Source organism: Rhamphochromis sp. 'chilingali' (assembly GCF_963969265.1).
Source record: "Rhamphochromis sp. 'chilingali' genome assembly, chromosome: 9".
Classification (NCBI taxonomy): domain Eukaryota; kingdom Metazoa; phylum Chordata; class Actinopteri; order Cichliformes; family Cichlidae; genus Rhamphochromis; species Rhamphochromis sp. 'chilingali'.
The window spans coordinates 29,090,787-29,097,606 of record NC_137936.1 but is presented as its reverse complement, the minus strand read 5'-3'; positions in this window follow the sequence as shown (position 1 = coordinate 29,097,606).

Here is a 6,820-nt window from a genome sequence, read left to right as displayed (position 1 = left end):
TCTGTGCTTTTGGGGGGGGGGTTTCCTCAGCATTTCGGTTCTTTGAAGATGGAGGAACAGGCCACCAATCAAACACAGCTTAGTGAGACTTTATCCTGAGCTTAGACTTCTCACTATCAGTACAATTGCGGCCCAGTCAGATGACGGAGGGTGTCGACTCTGGTCAGAACACAAAAAGGGTACGTCATAATGGGCGAAAACCAGTGCTGTGACTTTGGTCCTTCCACTTCTTTGATGTTGACCAGTAGAAGCGCAGAATGCCACTAAGCTGTTTATAACTAAACATGATAGTGATGTTATCAGAGTTGTTTGGATTATTTTGGAGGACCCACGGCCTGAATCTGCTTTGCTCTCAACAGGTGTTTATACAGAAAGAGAGTAGAAGTAGTGACCAGAGACTGTGAAGCATCAGTGAAATTCAGCGACCTGTAGTGATGGGGTGCCAAATAGAAAAGGGTTATCAAGGCTAATGGAGAGCTATGTGAAGCAGAGCGGGGGGACAGAGTCACGCATAACACTTTGGTTGCTGTTGTCTGTTTACATTCTTTTCCAGGAAGTTTCTATATGGCGCCGCCTTCCTGTTGTTGTGAGAGATTAACGTGATTGGTCATAGAGCAAAATGTCGACCGTTATGTCTCTCAGGCAAGAAAATGCAGGATTTTATGACCCTGCAATCGCCTAATCTGAGACGGTGACCACCGTAATTTGAAAAATCTGAGCCCAGCAATCATTCTTCTTACAGATTGGTGGGAATCTGGCTCCTTCCCCCTCAGTAGTGTCTGCACATCACTGGATTACAGTGACAGGAGACAGGAGAAGAGGCCCGTGACCTTGTACGAAGCCAAAATCCTGAGACTTTTTTTCTTTCTTTTTTTTGGCACAACTTCTCCTTCTTGTAAAGTATCTAACCATGCATTGTATATTCTTTTTAAATTTTTTTAATTTTATATATATTTTTTTCTTTTTGGGGGGGTGGGACGGAGGGTTGTAGATGTTGCACACACAGACTGGATTTGCACAGCATTGGGCGCTGCAGAGGGTCCACGGGAGCTCCAATACTCCTAATTCAATATTATGTTCTGGTTCATCTTCTAAGACTCCGTCTTATCCAGACTCGGATCTGAAGGTGGATCACCTCCATTTGCTGGACATGTTTAGCCTAGCTTAGCACAAATACTGGAAGCAGAGGGAAAAGGCTAGCGTAGCTTTATCAAAACAGGAAAGAAAACATTTAAATAACTCCAAAGTTATTTGATTTACTTGCTTTTATTTACTGGCTTAAAAACCAAAAATAGCTTTTGTGTGTGTGTGTTCCTATTCCTTTGTGTGTTCAGCCTGACTGATGATAAGATCGGGGGGGTTTCATTTGAAATAGCACAAACACACAGCTGCTCGGCACAATCTTCTCTCTGAACATTTTATTTCTTGCACATTATAACTGATGAAGCAGTATTACTGAACTGTATAATGAAGCTTTTTAATAATATGATATTAATATAATTGTTGCTTTTGGACAGACGGATGTTTCCCATCCTGAAGCTTATTTTGTAAAAAGACACAAGGGTCCTGATATTATTATCATCATGAACTCTGAAATGTAGTATTATCATCGAGTGTTATTTTTAATATATTTTGCTTTGTGTTTTATGTAATTTGTTTTTCTTACAATACAAATGACACATAGGATGCTCTCCCACCCGTCACCACTGTTGTTTAACATTATTGGGCATTGTAAACGGGAAATACCACTGAATTAAAATGAAACTGAAAGCTTTCCCATGAAATATTAATTCCCATTTTGGCGGTTTGGTTCTTTGAAAATCAGCAGGATTTAACCACAGTCTGCAAACTTTTCAGCTGATGCAGCAATCTGACCGAAACCAAAGGAGGTCTGTTCACTCTGCGCTTCTGTGGAAAATGACTGACAAATGTCCGGCTCACCGGCAGCAAAAGAAATAAAAAGAACTGCGAGTGATGTGCTGATTACACTAGAAGTCAGTTACTCATTCTGTTAGCTCAGCAGAAGTAAAACTCATAAAGACTGAAAATTGCATGTTTTCCTTCACACCTCAGTCACCGTGAGGACTCCACTGTGCTTTTGTTCTTTACCTTTATATTGTGGTGACAGAAGATAAATAATTTGTTGTTGCAAAGTAGAAATATCCTTTTTTGTATTTGTGATATTCTAGTAGCCGATGAGCAGGTTGTCTGACAAGCCTTAAAACTCAGGCTTTAGTTAAATTAAAAATCTATTTGAGAAGGACAAGTTAGAGTTGATTAGGAGTTCTCTTTCATTTTAAGTTAAATGCCCTTTATCCATCCATCCATTCGCTTATCCTTTTCAGGGTCGCGGGGGGCGCTGGAGCCTATCCCAGCTGTCATAGGGCGAGAGGCAGGGTACACCCTGGACAGGTCGCCAGTCTGTCGCAGGGCTAACACATAGGGACTGACAACCATTCACACTCATATTCACACCTAGTGGCAATTTGGATTATCCAATTAACCTATCCCCACAAGCTGCATGTCTTTGGACGGTGGGAGGAAGCCGGAGTACCCGGAGAGAACCCACGCAAACACGGGGAGAACATGCAAACTCCACACAGAAAGACCCCGGCCTGATGGTGGAATTGAACTCAGGACCTTCTTGCTGTGCGGCAACAGTGCTAACCACCGTGCCACCGTGCTGCCCTAAATGCCCTTTATTTAAAAAAAAAAAAAGAGCTAAAAAACAATAAAATAATGTCTCCATAAATTGCTTTTTTGTCAGTATTTAAAATGTTAAAAGAAGCATTCCCCAACTCTGTGAATGGTATTCATGGCCGTTGATCAATTGTCAGTGATCAATGGTTGTTAATCAAGGGTCATAACAATTTGCATACCGGTATTAATGATCAAGAAACTGACCTCTCAGCCCACCAGTGGTGCTACTTTCAGTAATTATGCAAATTTATTGGTTGGGAAAACCTGCAGTCGGCTGAGACTGAAGAAGTCACTTGGATGTTTCTCCCACTGAAAACGCTGCGTCCAGATAGAACTCTGGTACCAGCCCTGAGCGATCAGTGCAGCGACTCATTGATCTCTACTGAAGCGTCGGTCATGGTGGCCAAATTGTAACCACATGCACACTCGAAACCTCATCACACATCCACAACAATTAAAATCTAAACACAGCAGAACTGAAGTAATAACCACAACATGATTACAGATTAGAAGCTAAATGTTTACAGTCCCGTGAGTCTTTGTTCTTAGTATCAATGTTTGTATTTTTGGCCATGTACTCCTCAATATGTGTGAAAAATCCAAATAGCTTAGTATCAGAAAGTTACATTTGAAAAGCAGAATATATATTGGGTTAAATGCACCAGTTTATGCTCAGTAAGAACATTGCTTGTATTTATAGTGTACAGGAAGTGAATACACCAGGGTGTGTCCAGGATGTTTTACAGTAAGTTTGCACAACAGTTCCATTAAACTGCTGCTTTAACGGATTGTCACATCCCTTTACGAAATCAGTATGCCATCGCCTGATGGAGCGACTTTTCTTCTGGTTCTAGTGAGAAATGGAAAGATATATTTTTTAGCGTTACTTATGTTCCCAGCTCACTTGTAACCCCTTTACCACCAACCTGGGACCAACCTGGCATCTTGACACTGATGACACCAAAGCTGAACTGAGTTTGCACTAGTGCTGGGCTGGATCAATCTAACTATCGATAACAATGCTGGTATTGGTATCCGATCGATACTATTGCAACAGGATCGCTGCTTTATTTTTATCCTCTAAGTTCAGTATTTAGCTGAGCATAATGACCCTGAATTCTGTTAAATAACATGCACTATGAAAAATGTCTGAACCCTTTGCTCTTAGTCTTACGACTAAAATAAGACAAAAGTTGTAATTAAGCACCAGATCATTTCTTTTTTCTGGCTTAAATTAAAAAAGCAGTGTGGGGGTGGTGCTGCTGCATTTCCTCTACTGGAAATGCACACCAGAACTCATCTGCATTATCAAGGGAATCCAAACATATTTGGGCCCCGTGGGATTATATATGATTTTCCTCTTGGCTCCAGACCGCTTATGCTCAGATCGAGCCTCCACAGCTCTGAGGCGATACGGATCATTTAGCGAGGGGGGGACTGCAGCCTTCGGGGCAGAGGAGGTCGCATAATCGGCCTAAAAACGTTTATTTTTTTGATTGATCTGAAGTTCATCCTCTTATGCCAAAAAGAAATTCTAAAATATTCAGAATTTCTATATCAGATAGTGTCCCTGGCTGTGTGACGGAGGCTTTCAAACAGGATTTATACCTTTATGTCTGGATATAACAGAGTGGTTTGGAATTTTACGGAAGCTAAACAAAAAAACCCTCAAAAACGTCTGCACGACTTCTGAGAATTTTCAAATGCAGGTTGTTGGTTGACTTTGATTCATGACCTCAGTATTTCTAATCTCCTGGTACCCGTCAGCAGTAAATCACTGTCACCACGTAGTGAGATTTTGATGACTTGGTGGTTTAGTGGCACGAAAAATACTGCCGACTTTCAACTCATTCAACTTCCTCTATTTCCTGTCTGTTGACGCTGCTCATCATGAAGATTGGCTGATTTCCTTTCTAGGGACACTTTAACAGGCCAAGGCCAGCGATACTGTACCAGGAAGTGCCTGATCAGCAAAGCTTGTTATCTGACCCATGCCTGTGCCTTCCAGCAGGTCAAAAGACCAATAGGAAAGAATTTAGACCCAATATTCTGCTTTCATGTAAAGAAATAAAACTAAAAAGAGCCATCATGACTTAATAAATGATTTTGGGGGAACAAAGGGTTAGTTGGGCAAGCACAGGAGAACTGTGCTATTACCTCTGCTGTTTGGAGCACCCTCTTTTAGTTATAATTTTAACGTTTTACATATCAGGACATAAAGAAATCATTTGTTCCTTTCCAAGTCTTAAAGTTAGATAAAATCAGATAATAACAACAGTGTTTCATCATTTATTTAACAGAAATTACCCAAAATAACCCGAATGAAGAAACAGTGTGTGAAAAACTAAGTAACCCTTAGTTTTGCTTAATAGAATTAAGTAGAAGTAGTTTTAACAGTTTGCTGGTCTGGAGCATTCAGGTGTGTCTTAACCCAACACCAAGGAGGGAAGACATCATTCATTCTTCAGTGAGAAACATTATTCACAAGAAAAAAGACATTCAAGACAGCCACCAGGAATAGATGTCCCAGAAAATTCATCTCAAGGTCAGACTGAGCAACACTCAGAGAAAGCAAAAAGCTCAGGAGCTACATATCAGGCTCTACAGGCCTCAGTTAGCATGCTAAACATTAAAGTTAATGACAGCACAGTTAGAAAGAGACTGGACAAGTGTGGCTTGTTTGGAAGGGTTGGCAGGAGAAAGCCTCTACTCTTTAAAAAACAGAACCATCACTCCCAAGCTTAGGTTTACAAAACTGCATCTGAATAAACCACAAAGACTTCTGGATCAGTGTCCTTTGTACACATGAGACCAAAGCAGAGATGTTTGGACGCCTGTCAGCATGGTGATGGAGGCGTGATGATTTCAGTTTATGAGTGTGGACCCTGAACTCTATTGTATACCAAAGTAGCGTCAAAAGTTAGGTCATCTGTTAGTACAGAGAGTCCTGTGAAAGCTTTCTTTAAAGTTAGCTAACATTAATAGCTGAGCAACTAAAACCATGAACATTAAACATGAAATGTGGCAATTAAGACTTCTTGCTATGCGGCAGATGTACTGCTAACATTACCATTATCTGTTTACAGTTTGATTTGACTGAGTTCACAGTTTAGTTTGGTTTTGCATCCAAAACCAGCTGAGTCAACTCCTTTTTGTACATAATGGCACAGTGCCCCAATTTGACTTTGTGGCCAACATTTAACAGAATAAAGGCTGTTTTATGCTCCCACCAAAGGGAGGGAGCCTGTAACAATGTTGGTCTGTCTGTTAGCAAGCTAGCATCCAGTTTTCAAGATATCATGTTGAAAATTTTCCATGACGGTGGACACCAATAACAGCTCAAGCTGATTTAATTTTGGTGAAATTCAAAGTCAAGTTCACATCAAATCTGAAAATCAGTAAAAACTTTATATTACCCACCATTTTTATGGATCGTCTTCAAACTTCACAACAACATACTAGGCCTTGAGGGACATGAGTACCTTGGTTGGCTAAGCATTTGAACTTGAGCAACTAAGTTCAAATGCTAAAGTTCACCATGAGTACAATGATGCCATAATAGGCTGACGTCATCATACTGTAATAAAAATATCATGAAACGATGCTCTCTGCATCGATGCGTTCTTGTTTAAGAAAACAGGTGAATTTTCTCAGATCAGACAAAGATGATAATAACATGTGTAGAACGTCTCAAATCGTGAGCTCAGAAGCAAAGAATCAAACCTTCTCACATCAGCTGCACATTTTAAACTCGCATGAACTTGTGAACCACTTTTAACCTGGTACATGGAGCGCTGCGAGGTGTTCTGGATATTGCTGAATGCAGTTAAAGGCTTCTTTGACAAACAGCTGGAACAGAGAGGCATCAGGGAACACCAGAGGGATGTGACACTGATAGTAAATCCATTCTCGTTTCCTCTTATCTGTCATGCTTTTCTCATCTGCTTGGCTGTTTTCCGGCTGACTCAAGGCATTTTTCGTCTCAGGCCACTCTCCTTTTCTGTCTGATTCATGTTCGGATCACTGAAGAGTCCGCAGTGAATGGTGCTGTTAGCAGTAACTGTTCCCGATCTTTCTCATGTCTTTCATTGTTTTTTGTGTGCCTGTGTTTTTTTTTTGC